At 47.6% G+C, this 13,994-nt stretch overlaps 1 protein-coding gene across 1 annotated transcript in view; it reads left to right on the forward strand.

The window, feature by feature from the left end:
- Positions 1-13,994, forward strand: part of LOC122939905 (ABC-type organic anion transporter ABCA8-like) — a 322,317-nt gene that overhangs the window by 25,117 nt on the left and 283,206 nt on the right.

A 13,994-nucleotide genomic window follows, 5' to 3' on the forward strand; every position in this document is an offset into this window, starting at 1 on the left:
GTTTTAGCTATTTTAGGGGGATATCTGTGTTTGCAGGTGACTATTACTGTGCATAATTATTAGGCAACTTAAAAAAATATATATATATACCCATTTCAATTATTTATTTTTACCAGTGAAACCAATATAACATCTCAACATTCACAAATATACATTTCTGACATTCAAAAACAAAACAAAAACAAATCAGTGACCAACATCACTGGAGTGCCCAAAAGCACAAGGTGTGCAATACTCAGAGACAAGGCCAAGGTAAGAAAGGCTGAAAGACGACCACCACTGAACAAGACACACAAGCTGAAACATCAAGACTGGGCCAAGAAATATCTCAAGACTGATTTTTCTAAGGTTTTATGGACTGATGAAATGAGAGTGAGTCTTGATGGGCCAGATGGATGGGCCCGTGGCTGGATTGGTAAAGGGCAGAGAGCTCCAGTCCGACTCAGATGCCAGCAAGGTGGAGGTGGAGTACTGGTTTGGGCTGGTATCATCAAAGATGAGCTTGTGGGGCCTTTTCGGGTTGAGGATGGAGTCAAGCTCAACTCCCAGTCCTACTGCCAGTTTCTGGAAGACACCTTCTTCAAGCAGTGGTACAGGAAGAAGTCTGCATCCTTCAAGAAAAACATGATTTTCATGCAGGACAATGCTCCATCACACGCGTCCAAGTACTCCACAGCGTGGCTGGCAAGAAAGGGTATAAAAGAAGAAAATCTAATGACATGGTCTCCTTGTTCCCCTGATCTGAACCCCATTGAGAACCTGTGGTCCATCATCAAATGTGAGATTTACATGGAGGGAAAACAGTACACCTCTCTGAACAGTGTCTGGGAGGCTGTGGTTGCTGCTGCACGCAATGTTGATGGTGAACAGATCAAAACACTGACAGAATCCATGGATGGCAGGCTTTTGAGTGTCCTTGCAAAGAAAGGTGGCTATATTGGTCACTGATTTGTTTTTGTTTTGTTTTTGAATGTCAGAAATGTATATTTGTGAATGTTGAGATGTTATATTGGTTTCACTGGTAAAAATAAATAATTGAAATGGGTATATATTTGTTTTTTGTTAAGTTGCCTAATAATTATGCACAGTAATAGTCACCTGCACACACAGATATTCCCCTAAAATAGCTAAAACTAAAAACAAACTAAAAACTACTTCCAAAAATATTCAGCTTTGATATTAATGAGTTTTTTGGGTTCATTGAGAACATGGTTGTTGTTCAATAATAAAATTAATCCTCAAAAATACAACTTGCCTAATAATTCTGCACTCCCTGTATATGTATTGTGGCAATGTGAACATTTGAGGTGTTGTTTCCCCAGGTTCCAGTCCGGGACATAGGGCATGCTCATGTCCAGGGATCCTATTTAATCCTGCTACTGAATCCTGGGTGTGTCTCACTCTGGATAGTGTGCAGACAGAGGCCTGGTGAGGCTCTGTCAGTGTGGTCTCAGCTAGGCAAGGCTGAGGGGCCACGAGGCTATGCAATAGCCTTTACTTTGGGGGACTCAGCGACACCCGGGAACAAGCATTGAAAGGTCAGAGTCAGGAGGACTGCTAGACCACAACCCCCTCCAAAGGTACTGCATTCGTTACAGCCTGAGGGCTGGTGGACTGTATGTCTGGGGTAAGCCGCACCTGGTTCCATGTGGGAACGCTATCGTATAGCCGAGTTAGGGATACAATGTTTATTACGTTTAGGTAGAACCAGGGGCGTGAGCCCAGACGGGCAGGCTTTTGTTTTATGCCATGTTGTGTATGAAGAGTGTAAAATAAATTGCACTGTTTGAACCTGAAACCCAGTGGTTATGAAGATCATTGTGAGAATAACCCCCGAATAAGAGACAATCCCTTACAGTATATATTAGAAATATATATTTCTATTTATTCAAATCTCACCCTTCCCTCTACAATCCTCCTGTTGTCGAGGACACAACAATACATTTTGAGGGAAGGGTTGGGATATATTTGACCCCTCAACCCCAATCATTGTTGGTGACAGTTCAGGAAGGACTAAAGTATAACCTGGCCCTTAGGTACCTAGATATCATCCATCACGACCGACTCCTCCAACCCGCCCTTCACCGTACCCAGACATCTCCATCCACAGGATACACCGTCTTCTTCTCTCCGGATCTTGCTCTGGGACTTTCTTGATCTGCGGTCTGTCAGTGTCGATCTTCAGGTATCAGCCACTTCCAAAGTAGTCTATTCCTGACTCTGGAATGGCTTCACCCTCAGTCTCTAGGTCGATCTACGTAGCAACCGTGGACTGGCCTCCTTTCGTTTCTGCTGTCAGTGTCGATCTTCAGGTATCAGCTGCTCCCACTGTACTCTGGGATAGCTTCACCCTCACAGTCTCCAGGTCACACCTTTTTTCTGGAATACGGTCAACCGGGGAATGGCCTCTTCTCAGCATAGGTATGAATTTCGTCTGACACTTCTTCTTTCATCTTGATTGAAGATCTATCGCTGAGGAGGTTCTCCTATGGACAGATACGTAGGTCTTTACAAGGCAGGTCAGACTTTCTGGTATGACGTGATGTCATGGTACCTAAATTCTACCTGCGGGAAAGAACACTGCACTAACTGACATTCAGTCCAACCCTTACAAACTTCACCATTCTTGGGGTTAAGGTATCCCTAGGTGATCTACTCTCTTCCCCATTCAATCACATTCCTCCCTCTCCCAACACTGCTAAATTAAATAGTGTGTGTACCCATAGAGACTCAGGGTAAATCACAGACCCCCCTGTCAATGGGAAACGACTATAGGATGCAAATATGTGTACAGCCATTTTGTAGACTGTCACACATTTGCACTTAGAGTGTCCATGGGAACATAATTAACCAACATGCAAATAATCAATATATACACAATACTATGGGGTTACAGGATGGCATTGGATCCAAATTCTGGACCCTCATAGGAAACAGAGTATGTCCATGAGATCCCTGGCTTCAGGACTATGTTAGAGCTATGTCCCGAGTCTCCTACGGTTAACTTCGTAAAGTGCCGTCTGGTTCTGATTTATCTGGTCAGCAAGTCCCTTGACCCTCCTGTAAATCAGACACAGTCCCATGTACATGATGATAACCAGAACCAGAAGAACTATCACCGGGTGTATCAACAGGTTGAAGAATGATGTTGCCTTTGGGCTATAGCCGAAAAGAATTTCCCACCAGGAAACTTTGGAGTCCTTGTCTAAGGCGGTAACAATTGCAGTTATTTTAGTCTTGTCCTGAGATAGTTGAATGGCTGAAGTCTAGCAGGAGATGCTTGAGTTCTTTACCAAAGCCAAGAGGAATCTTCTGGGTCTGAGTCTCACGGGAACATCAGGGCGGATATTCTCCGGGGTGATCGGTGTCCTTCCTTGCTGCTCTGTGACGTCTATACCTAAGACGGGACTAAGGGTGCAATACGCTCCAGGGAGGAGTTCTCCTCTCTTGGTGCAATTAGTTCCATAAAGTGCATATGACATATTTTGCCCTTGGTGCCAACAACAATACCCCTGTCCCAAGTATTTTAGATGGGAGGAGGGTATTGGGTTGGCCTTCATCTTACAGGACCTTTCGGTGTTCCAAGACTGGTGTCTAAGCACCCGATCCTGATTACCTTGGCAGAGGATGGTATCCTCTTTCTTCCAACATCCATCTGTGTCAAACAGATAAGGATGGCCTCCCTCATAGGTCAGAACATCCGAGAGGAGCTGTGGATGAAGTACCTTCCGGTTATTTATAACAATTCCTAGGGTAATGGCACTGTATCCCTGTGTAAGATGGCCAGATACAGGTAACAATGACGAAGCAGTGCAAGTGATGTTCTGACATCCGTGCCACTGGACCACCCACCAGTTGGTGTGATTGGCTGTGAAAGGGGAGATCAGGGGACTTACCCGTTGACGGAGGTTGAATGGGAAGTGGCCGCTGTACAAGGAAAATACAATATGTTTAAGGTTGTCCGAGAGTTCACTCTGGACCTGTGTACACACCAGAGCAAACTGAGCTCTATCCTGCTCCTCCGAGAGAACTAACCTTCTAAACTTCTCTCGTAGAGCAGAAGATAGAGAGGTAGTGGCATCTATGTGCAAATGCTGCAAACCCTCTAGGACGTGGTTTACATCAAGCTGGGTCTTGAATCCTTCCCCGGCGTGTCGCGCAACATCCCCAAGTTTACCTCTCAGGACTTCCATATCCATAGTGTTCAGGGCGCCCACTCTCAAAGCACCTCCGCCTAATTCCATGGCAACCAGATCTCTCTTCCTCCTGAATTTCCCGTGTCAAGGGTCATCTCTTCTTACCTCTTGCCCCACCTCTATCCAACCTCTGATCAAGTCAATTTGGTTCCTCACAAACTCCCCACATCTGTGATCCCAATGATCAACTCTGAAGTCCTCCACGGGAATTCTCCAGGCGAACAGGACTAATTTTGCACCCGTGATGACCTTCCATGGGGATGACAGTTGAGGAGTTATAGGATCTACAATTGCAGTGTGGAGTCTGCAAGGTGAGAGGCCTGAAGCTTACAATATGCTCGGTGGTTTTGACGGCATAGTGTATGGCTGCCAGTTGTTTGGCACACTCATTAAACCCTCGTTCAATGGGTGAAAGTAGCCTGGAGAAGTATCCCAGTGGTCTAGTCTCTTATCCTACCCTGCATGCGCCTGTATGGCCATTTCCCCTTCTGGATGGGGAGTGGCCAATGCAGGGGCCGAGGAGAGGTCTCTTTTAAAGGTAGAAAAGGCCTCCTCCTGAGCATTAGACCAACCTTTGAGTGATGGCTCTTCTTGGAGGAGTTCATAAACTGGTTTCGCTTTGGCAGCAAAATCTTCTATGAATTCCCTCATGAAGTTGGCAACTCCCAGGAATTTTCTCAAATCCTGTAGAGTGCCAGGCCTACGTTACTTTACCATGGCTTCCACTTGGGCTGCCATGATTCCTTTGGCTCCAAAATAAATTTGGCCCCCAAGGAAAGTCACCTCTGCTTTGGCCAAATTTGCCTTGTGGGGACTCAGTCCTGACCTGGCCAGGAGTTCTAATAGCTCTCTCAACAGAACTACGTGTTCTTCTATGGTTTCTGTGTGCAAGAGCAAGTCGTCCACGTATTGCAGAAGACATTCCGGCCGTGAAAACACACGGCCGCCAGTGCCTGGTAAAAATACGTGGGACTGCTGTGGAACCCCTGGGGGAGTATCCCAAACATGTACTGTTTGTCCCCCACATTAAAGGCAAATTTGTACCTGCAGTTATTGGTGAGTTCAATGGAAAATAACTAATTGGCAACGTCTATGGTCTATGGTCGAGAATTTGCGACTTTTGCCGCTTATTCTGACCATTGTCTCGGGAGTCTGTGCCACCACTGGAGCAGACATTGGGGTGTACTTGTTAAGCACTCAGAGGTCTATGTTGAACCTCCATGCAGTGGTGTCCTTCTTCTTTACTGGCCAGAGGGCATTGTTGAATTTTGAATTGCCCTCTATGACCACATTTCTAGCTTTCAATTCCTGGGCAGTGTGCATAATTGAATGTGTGGCTTCTGGCGGAAAGTGGTATTGGCGTTGAGGTGGAGGGTCGGGACCTTGTATATCTACCTGAATTCCAATCAGTCGGCCACAATCATTTTTGTTCTGGGCCCACAGATCGGGATGCTCATACACAATAGGCTCAAGGTCTGGATTGTGTGAGACCTCCGGCCATTTGTGTTCGAGCACGTCAGTCGAATTTTCTACTGCTGGCAAAGGTGGTCCCAGACACTGGCATTGGATGACAAACAACTTGGATTGTCTGGGACCCTTCCATACAATACTGTTTGCCAGATCTAGGATCCACCCATTTTTTGTCATTACGTCGGTTCCAATGATGTTGTCAGAACCGGGGTAATACCACATTGGGATCCTAGGGGTCCTGTAACTGGTAATTTGGACAATTGCCTCTTTGATTCTGTGGGCCTTCACCCCCTCTTGTTGGTGATCAAATCTGATCACCACACATTGAGGGCTGTTGGGGTGTAAATCATGTTTGACGTTGGTAATGGAGATTTACGCACCAGTGTCAAGCATGATGGATTACACCCAAGAATGCTTAAAAAGCTCTGTTCAGTCATTCTTGTGCCCCTGTTTATAATTTTTAAGGATTCTCTAGGGACTGGTACAGTGCCAAGTGATTGGCGCAAGGCAAATGTGTGCCCACATTAAAAAAGGACCAAGGTCCTCCACAGGTAATTATAGACCAGTTTAACTTCTGTTGTGGGAAAAATGTTTGAAGGAATCTTAAGGGACTATATACAGGAGTATGTGACTATAAATAATAATATAAGTGATAACTAGCATGGGTTTACCAAGGACAGAAGTTGTCAGACTAACCTGATTTGTTTTTATGAGGAGGTGAGTAGTAGCCTGGACAGAGGGGTGGCTGTGGATGTAGTGTTTCTGGATTTTGCAAAGGCTTTTGATACTGTCCCCATAGACGCTTAATAAGTAAAGTAAGGTCTATTGGCTTGGAAAGTATAATTTGTAATTGGATTGAAAACTGGCTGAAGGACCGTGTCCAGAGAGTTATGGTCAATGATTCCTATTCTGAATGGTCCCAGGTTATAAGTGGTGTACCCCAAGGTTCAGTGCTGGGCCCTTTATTATTTTGTTTATTTATTAATGATATTGAGGATGGGATTAATAGCACCATATCTTTTTTGCAGATGACACTAAAATGTGTAGAACTGTACGGTCTATGGAATATGTCCACAAACTACAAGCTGACTTGAACATTGAGTGATTGGGTATCAACTTGGCAAATGAGGTTCAATGTGGACAAATGTAAAGTTCTGCATCTTGGTAGTAATAATCTCTGTGCTTCATATGTCCTAGGGGATGTAGCACTGGGAGAGTCACTTATAGAGAAGGATTTGGGTGTCCTTGTGGATGGTAGATTAAATTATAGTATACAATGTCAATCAGCTGGCCTTATCTGGAATACACAGTCCAGTTCTGGGCACCAGCACATACAAAGGATGCACTGCAGCTGGAGAGAGTACAGAGGAGAGCGACTAAACTGATAAGGGGCATGGAGGGTCTTAGTTATGAAGAAAGATTAAAATAATTGAATTTATTTAGTCTTGAGAAGACACATCTAAGGGGGGGACATGATTAACCTATACAAATATATAAATGTGCCATACAAAAAATATGGCGAAAAGCTGTTCTATGTAAAATGTGCTCAAAAGACAAGGGGGCACTGCTTCCGACTGGAGAGGAAACAGTTCAGTCTCCAGAAGCGTCAAAGCTTCTTTACTGTAAGAACTGTGAATCTGTGGAATAGACTTCCTCAGGACGTGGTCACAGCAGGAACAGTGGACAGTTTCAAAAAGGGTTTAGACAAATTCTTAAAAGTAAAAAACATAAATGCTTATGAAAACGTGTAGAAATCTGAGTCTCACTTCCTTCTGCGATTCGCGTCCCCACCTATCCCTTGGTTGAACTTGATGGACGTTTGTCTTTTTTCAACCATATTAACTACAGTATGTAACTATGATTTTAGCATCTTGGTTCTTTATCCTGGCTTTTATGTGGGGTCTCCCTGAAGAATTCAGTATGATGGGATACTGGTGCCAGATCTTTAGGGACCCCTGATTGTCAATCAATATCTACCATACTGCCAGTAGGTACCTGTGAGGTACATACTGCCACTTGAGGGTTTTTACCTTGGACACTTGGTGTGGATTCCATGGATTCCACACCACCTACTGAATTATCTGGGGTATTCACAACAGCCACACATTTTGGTGTCTGGCTTTGTTTTGTCGTCTGGTCTTGTGAATGCCCCAGATTTTTCTCAACATGTTCCCCCTCTGTTTTGGCATAATTAGGTTTTGTGGCGAAACCAACCTCGCCACTGGGTTTTGGAGGGGCCTGTTTGCCAGCCTCTTGCCTCAGGATTATGGCCCATACTAACTTTGAAGGAGAAGATAGTCCGGCCGCACAGCTTATATCTGTGGAACTGTTTTGGGCAGGAAAGCCATGCTTGTGGCCGGCCAAATGTGACTTCCATGGAATTCGGGAACCCCTGCTCGGATCTGGGTGATTTTTGGATATGTTGTTCACCCAGATCAGAGCTATCCATGGATGTAAATATTATGGGGATATGTGGGGTTTTGAGGTGTGTGACAGAACCATCTGTCTTTGGAATTGTATTGTATGTTATGTAAGGGTACCCAGATAGCTATGCCATGTCGATTTTATTGTATTCGTGTAGTCTGAGTGCCATTCACCTAATAATATGCACTCAGACTTGAGCTATCTGGGGATATGTTAAATGTCTGTGTTTACTGTAAGGGTTGTGACATGTGTAAGGCCGATTCATTGGCCTGTATTTGTGGGAGGGGCATGGCTGCCTACTTCAACAGCCAGCGTCCCTCTCACTCTGTACGTCGTTACAGCGTTTGATGAGCCACACCTGGCTTCCCAGTGAGAGGAGTTCAGCATACCTGGATATCCTGACATCGGTGAGGGTGAGAAGCTGCTTCTCAGCAGCGCACAGTGTTAGAGTCCGGCCGGCGGGGGGCTCGTTCCCCTAGGTGAGGGGGGGCCCCCCGCACCGGAGCATAATGCCAGGGAGTTGCGCGGCTCCCCACGCGGTACGGGTGTCCAGCCGGCGGTGGGTCGGCCCCTGACTGATGGGGGCTCCCCTGCACTGGTGCACTCTGCCAGGGAGCTTCGTGGCTCCCCACGCGGCATCGACTTCAAAATGCCAGGGTTCATAATGCCAGGGAGCTGTGCTGCTCCCCACGCGGCAGGAGTGACCAGCCGGCGGTGGGTCGGCCCCCGGCTGATGGGGGGGCACCCCCGCACTGGTGCACTCTGCCAGGGAGCTTCATGGCTCCCCACGTGGCATCGACTTCAAAACCGGTGGGGGGCTGAGCCCCTGATGGAAGTAGGGCTCCCCCTGCCCCGGTTCATAATGCCAGGGAGCTGCACTGCTCCACACGCGGCAGACGTGACCAGCCGGCGGTGGGTCGGCCCCTAGCTGATGCGGGGCACCCCCGCACTGGTGCACTCTGCCAGGGAGCAGCATGAGCTCCCCACGCGGCACACAAATTTTGCTGATGGGGGGCGGGGGCCACGGTGTATGAAGGGCTCCCCCTGGCCCGGTTCATGGTGCCAGGGAGTTGCGCGGCTCCCCACGCGGCAAGAGTGTCCAGCTGGCGGTGGGTCAGCCCCTGGCTGATGGGGGTTCCCCCGAACTGGTGCACTCTGCCAGGGAGCTGCGCGGCTCCCCACACGGTTATCGTGTAGGGACGCAGGGGACACCGTGGCCCCGCTCCTTATCTTCGTTAAAGTCTGGCACGGGCCGCCGTGCCGTTAGTGAGGCAGGGATCAGGGATGAGAGAACCAGGCCGTTCAGGGGGAGCAGGTCATAGCCGGCTAGCTTCCTTCTGCCGGCTGCAGAAATATATATATTTTTTTACTTGTTTGCGTGGTTCTTTACGACGAATGCACAATCCAGGGTTAATGTCTTGATTGTTTTGCTTCTAGGTCCTAACTTGCCTCGGCTACACCCTGATTTGTGGCTTATCAGCAAGGTACTAGGGGTACATGTCGGGGGGGGGAGAAGTCACAAGCTTGTTTTTTTTAATAAAGTCTGGCACGGGCCGCCATGCCGTTAGTTAGGCAGGTTTCAGGGGTGGGAGAACTAAGCTTGGTTAGGGTGAGCACGTTATAGATGGTGGCTGCCTTCCTTCTGCCAGCCGTACATAAGGTTTCACAGGGGGTTATTTAGATACAGGGTGTTATGAGTCCATGCAAGTGATTTATTTTAATTTGCAAAGGGTTGATTTCATAAAAAAAATAAATAATGCTGCCCGCACGTCTTGCACTCTGCCATGGAGCAGCGCGAGCTCCCCGTGTGGCAATTGCGTAAAAGTACAAGGGACAGCATGTCCCCGCTCCTTGTCTTCAACAAAGTCTGGCACGGCCCGCTGTGCCATTAGTTAGGCAGGGATTGTGGCTGGGAGAACTAGGCTCGGTCAGGGGGAACAGCTCATAGGCGGTGGCTGGCTTCCTTCTGCTGCCCGTACATAAGGTTTCCCAGGGGGTTATTTAGGTACAGGGTGTTATTGAATCCATGCAGGTGATTACCAGGGATCTTAGACGGGTGTGTTGGGTCTGGTTTAGTAGGGACGGGTTTTATAAAAAATAATTAAAAAAAACGGGAATTCATAGTTGGCGAAGCAAGGTCTCCGGTGAAGAGCGGGTTACAGAGTACCGCACGGTCTACAGGCCTGGTCCGTTGTGAGCAATCCTAGCGGAGGCTGCAGGTCAGGGGCCTAGGTTCGCTGGTGTCAGTGTTAAGCCAGTACGGGGGCTTAGTAGAAGCGGCTTGCCGCGGTATTTTACCCTCCCTAGGTTTCCAGGTTAAGTAAATTTTAATTGGTAAAGGGTTAATTTGTAAAAAAAAAAAAAGCTGCTCTTGTTCCATCATTCACCGTCTCACGTCCAGGTCGTGCTGTGTTACTACCGTTCTGCGGTTGTCAGTCCGTAGGTATTCTGAGTAGGGAAGTGCATGGTCACCCTTTGGGTGTTACTTTCTGGGTGTCTGTTCTTGAAACCGAGTTGGAGAAGGGTTTTGATGGTCCTTTTAAAGTGCCCCCCTTTCAGTGGTGGAGAGTTAGTCCCGATGGGGTGGTCACAGGTAAGTTTAGCAAGAAGGAGAGACTTATCATCGACCTGTCAGCCCCACATGGTTCCCACGTCCTTAGTCTTAACTCCCTCATTCCTTCAGAGGAAGTGGGCATGAGGTATTCTTCTATTGATAAGTGGAAGGTCCGATACTACTTTCCCACCAAACTCACTTTCTGTTCTAGGAGCAGCCCGTGGCTCTTTGATCAGTTGGCTCAGGCCTCCATTGGGTTTAAGAATATAAGGTACGCTCTGAATTTGTTATTCATTATTTAGATGACTTCCTGCTGATCTAGAGGCCAGGGTCAGCCCCCTTAGGGCTGGGGAGATTGTTGATCTGTTTTCCCAGTTAGGTGTCCCGGTCTCCCCCAAGAGACGTGCTAGCTCAGGTTTTGCTGCTATTTTGGCACCCACTTGGTTGCAGGCGAGTGGCCTGCTGAGGTGAGACAAATCCCAGGTTTCCTGCAAACCTCAGCACTTTTCGAGCTGTACCCCATTGTAGTGGCCGCACGTGTTTGGGGCAGCAGCTGGGTAAATCGCACTGTTTTGTTTGTAACCGACAACGCTGCGGTGGTAGATATCTTAACCAATGGGTTGTCTAAGTCGTCTTATGTCATATGTCTCTTGAGACATCTAGTTCAACTCTCCTTGCGACATCATTTTTGTGTTAGTAGTACGCATGTGCCAGGTTCTCAAAATGTGGCAGCTTTATCGAGGGCTAATTTCTCCCTTTTCGCAGGTCATGCCATAGGCGGATGTTGTGGGCACTACCGTCCCCCTTCACGAGTCACTAATACTGGTTTAAATGGTCACCTAGAGACGGCCCACGCCTTACTATCCAAGCCCCTTTCGCCATATACAACTAGGGCGTATCGCACTGGGTGGAGGGCATTTGCAGGTTTTAGGGAATATGCCCTCAAAGGGAGTCCAGTTTTGTTGAATACATCCTAGCCTTCATTGGCTACTGTGAAGTCGTACTTGTCGGGGGTGCAGCATTTCCTCGCTGTCAGTCATCCTGAACGGGCATCTGCGTTCTCTGTGCATGCTGTCAAAGCTACGTTGAGGGGTTTGAGCAGATGTGGACCAGGAGGCCAAGTACGCAGACAAGCTGTTACTGGACTGCTTTTCGTAACCTATCTGACATCCTGGATAGGAACTCTTTCGGGGTTTTGCCCAGCCTGGTGCTTAAATCCGCTGTTTATTTAGCCTTCTATGGTTTCTTGAGGCCTGGGGAGTTTACTTGTTCCCCTATAGTAGCAAGTTTCTCACAGTAAGCCAGTTGGTCCAGGGTCCCGAGGGTTACGTGCTGCTGCTGAGGACATCCAAGACCTCGCAGACAGGTCCCCCAGTCCCAACGTCCTAGTTCCCTATGTCTCATCGATGGTGCCCTGTCAGAGTTCTTCATCAGCTGCAGATAGCCTAGCTGGGTTCAGGCCAGATAGTCCACTATTGCCATTCGTGGTGGTACTGCTAGCTTCTCACCAGTATATGTCTCACATACGCTCCTTAGTTGCCAGTTTGGGCGGCGACCCAGCTACGATCTCAGGACATCTATTTGTATAGGTGCAGCATCCACAGCCTACAAGAATCAGGTACCAGCGCATGCCATCCAGAAGTTGGGTCGTTGGCGCTCCTCGTGTTTTTAGCCGCTATATACCTTACCCCAAAACTAAGATGTCAATGGCTTTCCAAAGTCTGGTTTTGTGATCTATGCTGTAATAATTACTACTGCTACTCAGTATGTCTTTTTCCCTCTTTCAGGTGTCCCTACTACGGCGCACTTGCGGCATAACTCTAACCGCTTAGCGGCAAGGTAGTCTCAGGTGGGACGGGGTGCATTCTCTTATATGCCACGACCACAAGTGTAAGGTCGATTCATTGGCCTGTAATTGTGGGAGGGGCATGGCTGCCTACTTCAACAGCCAGCGTCCCTCTCACTCTGTACGTCGTTACAGCGTTTTCCCCACCCACCCTTACTATCCACTACTCTTAAAGGGGATGCCCTCTTTCAGGTGTCCCTACTACGGCGCGGTTGCGGCATAACTCTAACCGCTTAGGGGCAGGGTAGTCTCAGGTGGGACGGGGTGCATTCTATTTGTTGCCACGACCACAATGTATGTTTAAATGATGATTTCTGTCCTGTTGTCCCTACATGTGTATTGGCAATTTCCCTTTGTCCTGAGAGATAATTAAATTGCTCCTTGGGTGTCTCCAGGGCAGAGGGGAGGAAACCATGATGCATTGTGGGGATGTATTGTGTCTGTGTAACCTGAATTGCTGCATATCTGTCCTGTGTCACAGTTTTCCATCTGGTCCTCTAGGGGAGTGTCCACCAGATGGGGACCTGCATAAATACGGGCGGGTAGCCCCCAATAAAGTGTTGCTATTTTACATTCAACATAGAGCCTCGTCTCATGTGTGTGGGGATTGCTATATGTGTATACTCCCCTGGATATTACTCCTAGCTCTTGTAAGAGCTGCTCCTGTTCCTGGTTCCTGTTGTGGTATCATTGTGGAGTGGAGTGCTTGGAGTCCTCGGGAGGCACTGGGAGCATCCATTAATGGAGGTAACCGGTCGGGGTGCTAGGAGATCCTTTATAGGTTTCATCTTGAAACCATTATTATTGCCAGTTTTGTCAGGATTTGTCTGGTTATTGCGTTGCCATTGTGGACAATTTCTCCTTATGTGCCCGTATCTTAAACACAGGAAGCATCAAAGGCTTCCTGACTTTTCCAATGGCGGGGCCGTGGGGCGAACAGTTGAGTATGATTTGGTGTGCTGTACATGTTCATCTTGAGATGTAACGTGTACAGGCGCATGCTCCCTCACTTTGACAGATTTTTTATTGTGCAGCATATCCTGTCTACACTGATCAATAATCATGGCCACATCCGTGAGGGATGGCTCCCTAGCTGCACACAGCTGGATTGCAGTATCAAGGTATGGGAATTTTTCTACAAACATACGGATCATAATCTGTGGAATTCCAATACCTTGATCCTTTGCAACCCTTCTGTACATAGCTTCAAACCGACTACACAAAGACAGAGGCTCGTCTTGTATAGTGGGTTTGAACTTAGACAGGATATCTGGTGTGACGTCCCAATGGCCCGTTGCCAGTCTCATGAGTATGGAGAGACGTTCCTCCTTGTCATAAAACTATCCATTCTTGGGTTGCGTCCTCCCCGTTACCTCATACCTTTGGTTCAGGTGTGTAGGTGACCACAATTTGAACAGGTCCATATGATATTCTAGGGCCACTGAATATTTGTTACAATGACCCTCGAAAATATCGCATGTGGTAAACGGATCTACATAGGGAT

Source organism: Bufo gargarizans, chromosome 6, assembly GCF_014858855.1.
Source record: "Bufo gargarizans isolate SCDJY-AF-19 chromosome 6, ASM1485885v1, whole genome shotgun sequence".
Lineage (NCBI taxonomy): Eukaryota > Metazoa > Chordata > Amphibia > Anura > Bufonidae > Bufo > Bufo gargarizans.